Source organism: Salminus brasiliensis, chromosome 14 (assembly GCF_030463535.1).
Source record: "Salminus brasiliensis chromosome 14, fSalBra1.hap2, whole genome shotgun sequence".
Classification (NCBI taxonomy): Eukaryota; Metazoa; Chordata; class Actinopteri; order Characiformes; family Bryconidae; genus Salminus; species Salminus brasiliensis.
This window is the reverse complement of record NC_132891.1, coordinates 11,355,474-11,370,249: the sequence shown is the minus strand read 5'-3', so window position 1 is coordinate 11,370,249 and position 14,776 is coordinate 11,355,474. Positions and strand designations below refer to the sequence as shown.

At 43.3% G+C, this 14,776-nt stretch overlaps 2 protein-coding genes across 4 annotated transcripts in view; both read left to right on the top strand.

Annotated features, from left to right (window-relative positions):
• The window catches only part of eno1a (enolase 1a, (alpha)), a 331,916-nt gene that overhangs the window by 67,279 nt on the left and 249,861 nt on the right, over positions 1-14,776 (top strand). The window lies entirely within an intron of this gene.
• The window catches only part of rerea (arginine-glutamic acid dipeptide (RE) repeats a), a 182,612-nt gene that overhangs the window by 48,690 nt on the left and 119,146 nt on the right, over positions 1-14,776 (top strand). For 2 of the 3 annotated variants that reach the window (XM_072696160.1, XM_072696158.1), the window contains exon 1: positions 13,403-13,592. The exons of the other annotated variant lie outside the window; for it this stretch is intronic. The gene's annotated coding sequence lies outside the window, so the exon portion shown is untranslated. Of the gene's footprint in view, positions 1-13,402; positions 13,593-14,776 lie in introns of those variants that run through there. 3 annotated transcript variants of the gene reach the window in all.

Below are 14,776 nucleotides of genomic sequence, written 5' to 3'. Positions count from 1 at the left end.
GATGTCACACTAGTGATGCCACAGATTGGTATTTGACCCAAATTAATAGAAAATTATGGATCGGGCATCAGAGGGACAGAATTGGACTAACAGGATCTGATTCTGAAGCAACTCTGTAGCCTGAAATATCACAGATTTGCTTGTACAAGAACATAAAGCATGTAATAGACTGTTATGTGGTACAACATACAGTAATAGTGTAGAAATTAAATTTTCCTCACATTTGAACCATGTTGGAGTTTACCTGAATAAAAACAGCTGGGATTTTCCAGGTCGTATTAGGTGTGCAAGGGAGTTTGCCAGAGAACCTCTACAACGTTCTTTGGACAGATGAATCGTGAATCTTGTCCTGATGTTTGTTTATTTATTTATTATTATTATTTATTTATTTTAGTTTATTATTTATTTTTACATTTTCTCCTTGCACACCTCCCATGAAAATCAAACGTGTGCAGTCTCTTTTTGATGGTACATGTATATACTGTACTTTGACATCAGCTGAGGCAAGATCTACCTGTAAGTCCCACAAGGGCTTTTTGAGGATTGTTGGAGACCCCATTACACATGTTTTTCACAGTGAAGTAGATGATTTTTAAGAGCCTGTTTACACGGATAGTATCTGGATCTACTTTCACTGGATTCTATTTACACTCTTCATTTAAATGTGTCCCCAGAGTGATCAGATGAGATCCGATTTAACTTTCCTGTATAAAAAGTGCACCAACACTTACATTTTGTTTTACTTTCTGTAAACAGCGGTGTCTCATCAGAACTGTCCTGCTTTGGGAGACTGAACAGTTCAGAGCAACTTTGGTGGTTCTACAACGCTGTGGAGCAATAGAGGATTCTCGCATTCTCGTAACTGCTCTAGCAGAACATTCGACCGACTGTTTAAACAACAAGGGAACTAACTCTGGAATATGGTCTCTCTCTATCTATATCTGTCTCCATCTAAAAGCGCCTCCATTAAAATGGGCTAACTTGAAGGCTTAGTAGTTTTAAAAGGGGAAAACAAATTAAATTAGTGAGCACCAGCCAGTGCTGAGGGTTTCAGTATCTCTATCTGAAAACAAAAGGCTCTGTCGTAGCAGTAAGCCAGTATGTCACACCAGAGGCATTTCAACACAGAGCTCACATTCATATTCTGGAAGTAATTCATATAACTGTTAATTGCTTTCTAAATTATTAATCAATTCCAATCAGTTGAAAAGCAGCGAGAGCGCTGCGTAATAGTCCTGTGTGGTTTATGAGTCACCCTAACCCGTATGCCTCCGCTGCAGTAACGTTTGATAGTATCAGCTCGTGTCATCGAGATGTAAACAGTGAGTCACAAACAGCAGGCTTTTTCAGATTGCCCCTTTGGAAGTCTTTGCTCTGGAAAGTCAGGGTATTATAGATGTGTTTTTATGTCCGGTGTCTTTTGTTCTTCACTGCCTGATTACACTCCTGTATTTTTTTTAGCATGTATTTGATGGTGCCTGGAGTGGTGTTGGAGGGGTGTGTTTCCCCTGAGCGTCCATAAGGGGGCAGCGTGAGAGGATGTGTTCTTGCTGAACAGCATTGCTCTCTCATGGCAGACTCTCTCTCTGTGATCTAATGGGCTTGGACAGCAGAGCTGTGAGCAATGGCCTCCGCTCGTGTTGTCTTTCTGCTGCCCACAAGAATCTGTGGTATTTCTGGAAAATTGAGTCCTGATTGAGAAAATTTAAGTGCTGTACATGTGTGCGCGTGATGGGGTTTGCGAAGCTGTTTTACTGTTTTCCTTCACTTTCTGCTGTTTGTTTATTGTTCAGATTGGGCGCAAATGTTCAGTGTGTAGCTGTGTGTAATTATCAGATGTTTCATTTTGGTAATTAACCAACAGGCCTGAAACTGCTATTACATAATGTCTGATTGTGGTTGTTTTCTACAGTCGTTTTGGAATTTTGGAAGAAACAGTGATTGAGTCTGTGTCTCAATACTTTTGCCCATGTAGTGCAAGTTCATGAAAAATATTGACCATTTACTTTTCCAGTATTATTGCATTCTTGGCTATGTTCATGACTATTAAATCTTGCGTACTTTTAAAGCACGATCTGTTGGTTGGATCTTTGTACGAAACATGTTGTTGAACATTGTTTTGCCCTTGAATCTGAGCAACTGTACACTCTTAAAAATAAGGATGCTTTAAGGGGGATATTTGAGCCACAAAAGAACCACTTTTGGTTCCATAAAAACTGTTTTTGTACCTGAAGTGATGGTTCTTGTGTCTTTATTACAGACATTGTCCTGTAGGTTTTTTTTTAATGAAACCAAACGTGGTTCTCTTATGATGTTGCAAAAATAACCATTAGTGTAGACAGTGTTTAGTATGTGAATGCAGACACAAATGGAGTGTACTAATTTAAAGACAGCTAGAAGGCAGAGGCTTGTACGTTCACAGTTGCATAAATTTGCAGTTATTTATGTAACCTTTTTTTATGGTAACATGATCGAGACAGGCCTGTTGACAAAGGCATGTTAAAGGGCCCACTTTCTAAAAAACCGAAGTGTATAAACACTGCAGAAGCTACTAGATGTGCCTTTCAGCCTGTACTTGGTAACTAAGCAGAGTCGCCGTTTTTGTGATGTCACAAATTCACATTTACCCAGGTTACAAAGGAGTGCTTGAGCCTGGACTGCTTTGTGAGTGGGAGCAGCCAATCAGAGCAGATGTCCTGGATATAGATCAGCCTTAAAGCAACACAAACACAAACCGTTTAATTGGAAAACACAAAGAGAGGTTGGAAAATGGTCGTGTTTGGATGAATTATGACCAGCCCACACAAACGTTACAAGTGAACCTCAGGGTGAAAAACATAGAATTCAAGAAAACATAGGGATATAGGCCCTTTAATTACCCTTTGAAGAATAGCCTCCCTCCCAGCGGCAGACACAACTGTTTTACTCGAGCTGACTTGAGCTTTTTTTTTTTTTTACACAGTGAAATGAATGCTATGCAGTGCTCGCCTAGAGACAGAGAGCCTGCCCAAATGAGGGCTGTGAATATATGGAGGATGTGTAACCGAGCAAAGTAGCACCTGAGGAAGTGTGTGCATATGTGTGTCTGTCTCTGTAACTGTCTGTCTGTAGGGAGCAAGGGAGGAAGGGCTCTAGCTGCGCTGATGGGCTGTTTACAGCTAGCAAACAAAGAGAAAATTCAAGACTGTCCACACAGGAGCTTCACAGCTTCTTTTAAAGACCCTTTGTGTGTGTGTGTATGTGTGTGTATGTGTGTGTATGTGTGTGTGTGTGTGTGTGTAAGAATTTGGGCAAGCGGCTGTGTTTATTTTCACCGGTAACCACTCATTTGGGTCGGTGCATGAGTTTGTGTATGAGGGCTGAAAAATAGTGTGCCTGACAGGCTGTTTGCCACTTGTCTCTCGACAAGCTCTCCGCCGTGTTATTACACGAGAGAAAGGCGCACATTCGTCCCCCTTCACTTGCTGTGATCTAATTTGTTTGCCAGGTGACAGCCACACATCTGGAACGGCCTGCGCTTACGCTGCTTTTTCCTAATGCCCGCGGTTTTAACGTTTAGCAGGCCGCTCGAGAGATGAAGTCTCCCGAGGATGCATAGTTTGGCAATGCAATAAATAAAAGCTGAGGCGCTAGTGTCGCAGGGGTTTGGGGTTTCCTGGGCATGCCAACTGTGGCTGAATGACAAAGTAAACAAGCCTAGCTATCCAGGGCCTGACCTCTTCACAATCTCTCAATGAAATTAAGCATTCCGTGCATTGCATCAAAGCCTTTTTCCCCTCTCCCTCCGTCTCTTTCTTCTCTCTCCCTCTCTTTATCTGTGCTGTGTTTATGATGTTAAATAACAGGTTGGTCAGGCAGATATCTCTCAAATGACTGTTTGAAATGAGAGAGCTGTAATGTTTGGGTTAGCGCTTGTCTTTTGGGATTGCCCAAGAACACGGCTTATTTTGGAGTTGCTGTAATGAGGCTGTGTAGGAAAACATTCATCTCTTTCTGTCTTTCTTTTTCTTTTATTTGAGCCGAGCCAGAACTCGACTTAACCGTATGTTTAATTCTGTCGAGGGTGAAGGCAATTAAACTCCCTTTATTTGTCATTGTTCAAGAGGACAGAGCTCATACTGTCTATTCAAAGCACCTTTTTCAAAATTCCTATTGTTGGTCATAGGCCTGGTCCACACACCTTTTGTTATTTATTTATTTATTTATTTAATCTAGTGGTGTAAGAAAATACTGATACGCTTCAGTATCCGGATATTATGTTTTGCAATACTGTATCGATTCTCAGAAACATAGCATTGATTTTTAACAAATTGTTTACATGTAAACATTGGTGGCAGAGAGTGGTTTATTCTGTGTGATGTTTAAACCCAGACCGCTAGATAGCATTGTTGTACTCTGTCTTCAGGGTTCGTATTTCAGATCATACTGCTTGCCATCGGCAGCCGGAATCTGGGAGAACACAATTGGCCATGCTCTTTTTAGGTGTGTAGATGGCGCTCTTTCCCCTCATCACTCTCACTGTGACGTTGGCCAGCACAGAAGTCTGTTAGGTGATGTATCAGACTTGGGGATCTTGTGCTTTAATCAGAGCGTGTTGTCTGCCCAGTAATGATGCATCAGTGACCATTCCAAAAGAGTTGAAACGTGCTAGCCTTCACCCTCCCAGTACATTGCAACTTTTCTTTTACTCTCTTTTAATGCATATGAAAGTGTTTTTATACCATAACCTGAAATCTAATGGAAATACACAATATCTCCTTGCTTAGTATTAAAGTATATCGCAACATATTGACCTAATTCCTGTATCGTGATCATGCTAATAAACAGCTCTAGTTTCAGCAGCAATAGCTATCCAAAGCCATCACACGCTCATAAAACCTTATTGAGTTAGTTTTAAACAAACTTGTTTAGGTGGATTCTATAAAATGGCCTCCTTGGTGTGGTTTCAGACGAGAGAGATTTATGCACACTATGCTAACAGATCAGTTACGGCTTCAGAGTTAGCTAGCGTTAGCTAGATAGTGCTACATTACACTGGAAGTCAACGCAGTGCATGGAAAAAGAAACCGTAACCGATCTAACAAGTCTGCTTTGGCACCGTATTAGTAACTATTAAGTTACTAAAAGAAAAACCTATTTCCGAGGTTTTTCTTTTAGTTTTTGTCGGACATAGGGTCGTGAAAGCAGCATCTCTGTTAAGGGGTAATCGGGCAAAAGTAAGCATGACTGCTCAGTCTGCTTTTTCTCAAGTGCTTATGCAAAATTGCAAAATTGGTGAGGAGGAATTGAGGCAGAATAGATTTTCTAAACTCAGTTTCCTTTGGACAGATGTAAATTCTGGTGCTAGCTCTGCTGGGCCTTTTGTTTTTGCCAGGAAGTTGTTAAATTAAGAAAACAGAAGCACCTTCATCTACCTCCCTCCTGCTCATTTGAAATTCTCTTATAATGAGGCCTAAATCGCATGATCCGCAGGTAGGTTTTTCTTAAAGAAGCAGTGTAACGGGCAAAATAGATCTAAATACAGTAATAAAGACTTTTTTCCACTGTGTGTTATTCAAACAGCAGGTTGTTAGCTAGCGTTAGCTAGATAGTGCTACATTACACTGGAAGTCAACGCAGTGCATGGAAAAAGAAACCGTAACCGATCTAACAAGTCTGCTTCGGCACCGTATTCATAACTATTTGGCCCTGCAGTGGAAAGGTGCTCATTGTAGACAGAATGCAGCTTTTTAGGAAAGTTAAATGACTAAATGACTGTGTTCATGTGGACGGGAAGCCAGTACAAAGAGACAAAGCAGGCCTTTTAAAATTAGCCTGATATGTGTGGATGAGGTTTATACCACAGAGTGCCGTTTCAGGTGCTTTCACGCAGCTGTGCTATTCTCTCAGCATGTCTGTATGTTCACAGGCCTGGACGCCATTTCTTGTGGCTCGAACAACACCCACCCCCCTAAACTCCCCACCCCTAACCCCTGTCCTTCAGTCCACCCCCCTCCGTCAACCTCTAAAACTCCTGCTAGCAGTGCTCGAATGCTAAAATGGCAGTGGGTAAATTGAAGTCAAGTTTTTCTCGTCAGCTTGCAGAGAGAACCTGTCAGCAGATGCTGCATGTGTGTGTGTGTTTGTGCGTGTGTGTTTGAAGGCAGAGTAAATGTGAGTGGAAGTTGCTTGTGTCTCTTGAAGGGAAACATGAGTGTTCATTCCTGACGGCAGCATCAGAGTGTGAATATGACCCCTGGCGAAGAGAGAGAGCGAGGAATGAAGAACAGCACCGCTGTGATCATCACCCACTTCTTTTTTTTCTTTTTTTTATTTTTCCCTATCCCTTTCCACCAACCCGGGCTCCCATTGTTTAGTCTCGCCTTGAAAACGTCTGCTGAGGGCTCTGCACTTTCCTTAAGGCTACGAGGAACAAAGTCAGCCTTTTAGTTTTATTTATTTATTTTATGTTAAGCACACCTTTTTCAATAGCCATCTGAGAAGCAGGTTTCACGCCATTATTTCATTTTTCTGAGCCAGCTTGCCATTGTAGGCCTTTAAATAAGGGAAGAGTGCCTTGAATCTTTTACAGCTCTTTTTCCCCCTTCCCTTACTTCCGTCAGGATCTGTCTCCTTTCCACTTGTCTGCAGATCCCTTCTGAATGTATTAAATGAAGTTACTAGATATGAGTGCTTAAGGGGCCAGGGCCTCTGAGGCTTGCCAAGGCGTTCACAAGCTTGGCTCACTCATCCATGTCACTTTTTTTTCTACCTCTCTTGTTGTTTTAGCTACTGGCTGACTTGTTTGTATTTCCGAGGTTTTTCTTTTAGTTTTTGTCGGACGTAGGGTCGTGAAAGCAGCATCTCTGTTAAGGGGTAATCGGGCAAAAGTAAGCATGACTGCTCAGTCTGCTTTTTCTCAAGTGCTTAATGAGTGATGCAAAATTGGTGAGGAGAAATTGAGGCAGAATAGATTTTCTAAACTCAGTTTCCTTTGGACAGATGTAAATTCTGGTGCTAGCTCTGCTGGGCCTTTTGTTTTTGCCAGGAAGTTGTTAAATTAAGAAAACAGAAGCACCTTCATCTACCTCCCTCCCTCCCTCCCGCTCATTTGAAATTCTCTTATAATGAGGCCTGAATCGCATGATCCGCAGGTAGGTTTTTCTTAAAGAAGCAGTGTAACGGGCAAAATAGATCTAAATACAGTAGTAAAGACTTTTTTCCACTGTGTGTTATTCAAACAGCAGGTCTCCATGACTCAGTCTCACACAGCCTCAAAACCCATTTTGTAGAAGGAAAAAAGATCTTTAAGTAGGAATAAAATCTACCATAGGGTCGCTGTTAAGGGGTAATCGGGCAAAAGTAAGCATGACTGCTCAGTCTGCTTTTTCTCAAGTGTTTAATGAGACTCATGCAAAACTGGTGAGAAGGAATTGATGCAGAAAGGATTTTTTTAACCCCTTTTCCTTTGGACAAATGTAAACTCTGGCTCTGCTGAGCCTTTGTTTTTACCAGCAAATTGTGAAGAACGGTGAAGCAAACAGAAGCACCCCCACTCTCATCCACCTCCCTCTTTTCAGCTCATTTTAATTCTGTCTTTGAGGCCCAATCTACATGGATCAGAAAAACATAGGTGTTTTTGTTCCAGTAGCAATTTCTGAAAATGTCTCTGTCCACACTACAACACAAACACAGCAAGGCAAGGCAGCCCAGGAGGGGCGCAAACACCTCAAAGTTTGATGTTGAATTCCTGTAGGAAGCAGCATATAATGGTCAAAACAGACCTGAATACAGTGCCTTTAAGTGTATTTTCTAACTCCAAAGATTTTCCATAACCCATAATATCCCACACATGCAATCAAAACCTGATTTGTACTAGGAAAAAAACATTTAAATTAGGATAAAATCTACCTCAAGTTTTTTCTGTGTTGATGCCACTGCTTCTGAATCATCCAGACACACTTGATTCAGCAAAATGTATTTATTATTTTGGTCAGATTTAGGGGTGTGCAAAAATATCCATGCTCAGTCTGATTTTATCAAGTGCTTAATGAGACTGATGCAAAAGTGTTGAGAACAAATTGATAGCAAAATGGATTTAAAAAACAAACAAACAAAAAAAAATTCTTTTCGAAAGGTAAACTCTTCTGAACCTTTGTTTTGGCCAGGAAATTGTTCAATGAACAAAATAGAGGCACCCCTCACCATCATCCACCGCCCTCTTGCTTATTATGAGGCCTGGTCCATATGTATCCAAAAAAACTATTTTCTTTCTATTTTGTTTTTGAGAGTCTCTCTGTCCGCACTACAATACATGGCCCTAAAGGTCTGAAATGGGCTTGCACCCAGGCTAACACCAAAATTCCTCCCAAGGATGCAGCATAACAGCCAAAACAGACCTAAATACTGTACAACTTTATAGCACGTTTTCTAATCCGAAATTTTCTTAGTGTTTCTTGGTTGCCACTGCTTCTGAATCACATGAACACCCTTGATTAGACCGAAACTTTTTTTTCTGACGTCGGGGCGCAAATGGTGTCTTTGTTGAGGGGTAATTGGGGAAAAGTAAGCATCATGATTTTTCTCAAGTGCTCAATGAGACTGATGCAAAAGTGGTGAGGAAGAATTGGATTGGATTTTTTTTTAACCTCCTTTCTTTTGGAAAGGCCTACATTTTGATGCTAGCTCTGCTGAGCCTTTGTTTTTGCCGGGTAATTGTTCAATGAAGAAAACAGGAGCACCCCCACCCTCGTCCACCTCCCTCCCTCCTTCCCTCCCTACCTCCTGCTCATGTTAATTCTCTCTTTTTGATGTAGCTTGATATCTACCATCTGCTGACAGAATAACTAATCTGTTAGGAGTTATTCTCTCTGTCAGTCATCCTTTTAGTCTACGTCGCTCTTTTTTTTTTATCCCCTTTTTTTAACAACATAAAATGAGCCCATGAGCTGTGATATATAGCTACTAGCAGTAAGCAGAGAGTGCACGCCAGTAGAGGTATTGTGATTGGAGCGTTGAATTGAATACATAGCAACAACTGAATAGACACAGTCAGCTTCCCAGATACATGCTTAGGCCTGTAGAATGTGGAGTGCTTTGCTTGTAACTGCACCGGTTGTCTCCTTTTATTATCGGTTAATGGTGCCCAACTTGACAGGGCCATGTGATAAACAGAGGAGCTGTGAAATCCTGGAGGTGGAGTTTTCGTCTGCCTAATAATGGGATCTCCTCTGCGGTGCAGAACGAGGCTGAATGAAGGAAATGCAAAGCATTCGTTCCTAAAACAACCCCAGTCCCATAAAGAGTTGGAGCTCCTAAGTGTCCCCACCAACAAACCCTTCTCCAACGTTCAGCTTGTATGTGTGTTTTGCCAGGCGGTTCTGAGAATAGCGCTGGGTCTCTGCTGAAACACTACACACTTTTACAGCGTGTTCCAGCAGAAGATTTACAACAGTCATCAGCACAGGATGAGTTTGTTAGCCTGTGTGTTTTGCGGCGTGTCAGTTTTGCGGCTGAAATGTGGGCATGCGATGGGTTTTGGGCTTCGTTAATGGATGTCACTCACCCTGGAGAAAATGCGCCTGCGTGCGAGCGACATTAAAATGATTTAATATTCATCAGCTCGCCTGTAGTCTTCTCTCGCATTGTTTGTGGTGTGTGTTTTTTCTTTCTTTTTTTTTCCTCGCTGCGGTTTTGTGCCCACGCCTTCTGCAGCTATTCACTTCAGCACAGTAATTGACCGTCTGCAGCCGTGTCAAACGCGCTGTGTGTGTGTGGGGGTTTCTTTTTTTCTCTCCAGAGCCAGGAGCTAATCTGCTATTGGCAGGCCAAGAGCCATGATTGGTATCTCTTTGAAAAGTGCATTCTCTAAATATCTTCCTCCAGCGCGGCGAGAATTTTCACTCTGGTTGGGCTCGGCTTCAGCGCTGTCGGGCCAGCTGAATAAGGATGGGAATAAATAAGGATGTACTTGAGTAAATGTAATAAATAGGCTTGAACGTACAACCCAAACGCTTGCTGGGAGGGAGGAGGTGGCCTGCTGTGAGTGGTGTGTGTGCACACATGTGAGTGTAAGTGTGTTTGCGCCTGTGTGTGCGTGTGCATGCATGCGCAGGTCTTGGGCTGAGCTTGAGGATTGTCAGGAGAACAGGAGTCACACTGTCTCTGGCTTCCCCCAGAGCTGGAGAGCATTTGCCAGCACTGGGACCACTAGGGACACCTCCTGCTTTTGAAAACCTGACAGGCTACATGCTTTGCAGCACAATAAAGGGCCCACACCACACCAAACTTGATCCCTATTGATCTTTGCCGCCTCTCCAAATCTGTGCTTTACGTTGGGTGGTGGAAAAAGACAGGCCTTATGCTGCAGGGCTTGCAGTAAATGTGTTCACATTTTTCACATTGCTGTACGATGTGCTGATTTTGAGATCGTTATTGCAATAAATGACAGCATGAAAAGCTCTTGAACATATTGTAGATATTGTCAACTCTTCAAATTCACTGATCAGTGAATTTGACATGACTGCCTTTTCGCTCTGTTGTTAAGTCATCTGATCCACATGGTGGCAGAAGCCCACTGGACAGTGTGGTACAGCACAGGTTACTAATCTGCCTTTAAGCATTGTGTACCAGAGTATGAGGGCTGAGTATAGTTAGCCTTGTTTCCAGGGTACCAAACCCACTAATACAGGGCTTGGGGTGGAGCTAGAAGTGGTGTTGGCCACTGATTGGACAAATGCTCTTTCATAGCATATAGTGGCTCAGCCTAACTAGAGTGGCTAGTTTTTATATATAGGCAGACGAAGCACGGCATCACTGATCAATGAGTAACAACCGAAGAAGGCATCAGGGATCTTCCTGTTGTGCACTGATTATAGAGCAGTTTTGCTGTTTTATAAAATCACTGCTTTGAAAAGAGCATGCTGTTTGGTATCACAATGAGATGAGAACAGAATAATTATGATTACAATAGTGTTCCTCTGATTGAATGTGCGGCAGGGCCTCTCACATAAGCAAATGGCAAAAAATCAAATCTCAAAAAACCATTCGCTATGATGCGCAATAAAAAAAACTAAAACTACAGGTCAGAACTGCTAGCACATTTTTGGTGCTCTGAGGCAATCACTGTTCCCTGAGCAACTTTTCCTTTATCTCTATATATAAATCCATATGTGATGTAGATGGGTTGTGACAGCAGCCATTACATCACACGTGTAAGCTGGGACTGAGAAAAGTCTTCATGTGTAAAGTATTATTACAGGCTAATAGTTAAACACAGGGTGGCTGCGTTCCAACTGCGTACTACCTTACTAATACTGTCGTGTGTGTGTGTGTATGTATGTATATAAGTACTAAATATTAATAGTGCGCTTGTTAGTGTAGTTAGGAAGTGATGAAATGTTGCTATGCCACTGCACTTGCATCATCTGCCATATTTTTCTAATTTTTCCAGATGCGAGTAGCTTCCCCCTTTCCATTTTGCATTGCATTGTGGGATAAGTGCCCATTGCAACCACATTCAAAAAATGAATATACTCCAATTTGGCACGTATCTATACTTCATACCCAAACTCCGTGGTGTTAGTAATTTAGTACACATTTCAGATGCACCCAGTATGTTTTGGGTGAGGCTGAAGGAGGAACCTTGGGAGGAACAAAAGCTTAAGGGCCCCCCATCCTTCTCTAGTTAAAACCAAGAGCATAAAGTCACTTAAACATTACGCAAGTCCGTCGTTAATCACAAGCGTAGTGATAAATTCCCCAGTATGCTCTTCAGTAGTAATCGTAGAAAGAATTCTAGTAATTATTGTTAAAGTTAGAAGATTACTAGAGTCCATGTCGATGAAGGCTTCAGTGTAGTATGTAAAGTAAATTAAGCTTGCCAACGCTGCAATCTGATAACAAATCTGATTCATCTATCAAATGCAGTGTATTTAAATAAACATTAACACAAAATGGAAAATATTGAATTGAATCTTGAGCCCAGAATCATAAAAAAAAATTATTGTATCGACCCTGTAATGAGTATCGTTACAGCTTTCTTCAGCACGTGCAGCAAATCTGAAAGCTGTGTGAAAAGATTAGCTGCAGCCTCTGAACAGGACGATGAACGATTCCTGAGTCAATGTACAGACAGCCTCATCAGCGCACACACACACACACACACACCGCGTGGAGCTAAGTGAATGTGCAGCCTTTTGTTTGGTCTCCCATCGTCACCTCTTCTCTTCCACAATAGCCTTCATTACTGCACGCGGGAGCGCTCGAGCACGCGCAATGGCTGCCTTTATTTTGGCCAAATTAAACAGTTTCCTCGATGGCTCGCTTTAGAAAAAATGATATTTGCCACGTGTTCTGATCATGTGGGCTTTTTTTTTGTCTTGCTGATGAACGAACACACACACACACACACTCTCTCTCTCACACCGCGGTTCGCTTTCATATAGTCCTGAGGGGCGGAGCTGAGCTGGAGCTCGAGCTTGGTTGCTCGGTCTTTGCTTAGCGGTGCACTTACGAACCACGACGGGTTGAACCGATCAATCACGGTCCGTTTGGAGCTCCTTTTGTCCCCACGGTCATTTCAATCCAGTCCATGTTTTGCTTTCAGTCGCTGCTTTTTAGTAGGGTTAGAGTGAGTGTGTGTGTGTGTGTGTGTGTGTGTGTGTGTGTGTGTGTGTGTGTGGAGGGGAGGAGGAGGAGGGGGTGTAATTCTCCTTCACTAGTGTCTGGATAAAGAAAGACTAGGTCAGCCATGTGGATGCGTCTGTTGAACAGCTGAAGAGGGGAGGGAGAGGAGGAGGAGGAGAGGGGGGTTAGAGAGCGGGAGAGAGACACAGAGGGAGGGATAAGGAGAGGGAGAGAGAGAGAGAACGTGGTGTGTGCGTGCGTGCATATGAAAGAGAGAGAGGGAGCGAGCGCGCGCGCGTGTGTGTGTGAGAAAAAGGAAGCGGAGAGAGAGGGAGAGTGTGTGAGTGTGTAAACGGCGAACTCCACTGATTTTTTTTTTTTTTTTTCTCTCTCTCCTCTCTTTTTGTGTGTGTGTGTGTGTGTGTGTGTGTGTGTGTGTGTGTGTGTGTGTGTGTGTGTTTGTCCTCCCTCCCTCGAAGTACTGCACTGTCTCAGGCTCCTCCACTTCTTCTCAAACGCTTTTCCACCGCTCGGACTTTTACTACACGGCGAGCAGGACTTGAGTGAGCCGTTTGTTTCCACAGAGAAGCAGAGAAGCCCCCCCTCCTCTTCCTCCTCCTCCTCTTCTTCCTCCGTTCCCCTCCTCTTCTCTGGCGAGTTGAACGTGAATACATTAGCAGAGCGAGGGCGTCTTTTGTTGAGGCAAGTGTCCGTTTCCATCCGTGTGGACGGCGGAGCGGAGCGGCTTTTTTTTTTTTTTTTTTTTTTTTTTTTTTTTTTTGCTGGACCGGATGAAGTGACACCGTTTACGCTCCGGGCTCGTGCCTCTCTCTCTTTTTCTAGGGGGCGGTTTTTTTTGGTTGTGGTTTTGGCCCAGGCCGGTAAGTTCGCCTGGGTCATCTCTCGGTAGAAGCAGACTCGGATTATACCCTCGTTCGCGGCGGCGGTGGAGTGGAGTTAGCCGGGCAGACTGGAGACTATAGCGGGTGAGTAGTACTTCTCCCAGCCACCGCGGATGAAACACAGCGAGCGAGTGGGAGGGAGGGAGGGAGGGAGGACGGGGGGAGTGCTGGAGACGGAATGCTGGCAGCAGAGCTGGAAAGCACGGGGTCCACTTGGAGAGTGTGTGTTAGCTAGTGTGTGTGGGAGAGTGTGTGTGTGTGTGCTGTAAGTGATTCACTTTTTTTTTTTTTTTTTCCCTCTCATTTTTTTGTTTGACTTCTAGTAAGTGTGACTTCTAATGCTGTGTGACTTCTAACAACCACACTGTGGAGGTGGGTTTCAGTGTTTACCCACCGTTAACTGTCCATAAATGAAAGTGTGTGTGTGTGTGTCATTTAGGTTTGATGAGGTAGTCTGAGCGCACCATGCTCACTAAATCACACCATGCTGACTAAATACCAGCCCAAAACTGAAGGGATCAGATCAGTCATTTGGGACTACTGACTACTGACTACACAACAGTGCAGAAAAGTCAACTGTTAGATGTTTATCTATCTAAAGTATCTGAGTGTGCACAATTTCAGCACCACTTCAGACCAAAGTTCTGTCCTTGAGTCTTCACCCTCTCTGTTAGCCCACTAAACTAAAGCCTGAGCTGTTTGTAATGGCTTGTCTGGCTGTTTGGTTTATTAATTGTGAACTTGGCTGCTCTGTGATGAGTTTTGAAACTCTTGCGCTCTGACATCATCCGTATGTTCACTACAGCCCTCATTCATGTTTGTCCAATGATATCAAGTGACATATTGGGGATAGTGGGGGGGGAAAAACAACATGCTAATCTCCTAGTCAGTTACCGCATGAGGATTTGTGACCCATATCACCCCCCCCTTCCCTTCCCTTCCCTTCCCTTCCCCATGCCTTGGCTTCCAGAGATTGGAAGTGATGAGATATAGCCATGTGTTTACTGCAAACACTGCAAACTCTGAGAGCCGTGGAGAGAGAGTGTATTTTTTGTTGTCGTTGGTAGACTTGCATGACCAGTTGGAGGCTGCTATGAGACAAGCCAAGTCAGCTTAACTTCCCCCAGTTGAATAAAGCATGTGAACCGTGGCCTACGATGGCCCGTGTGTGATTAGTCAAGCTCCGAGCAATGTGGGTGTTGTAAAGAGCACAAGTGACTGGCTGCAGGGGTTGGGGGAGGGTTGGTTGGTTGGTTGGTTGGTGGGTG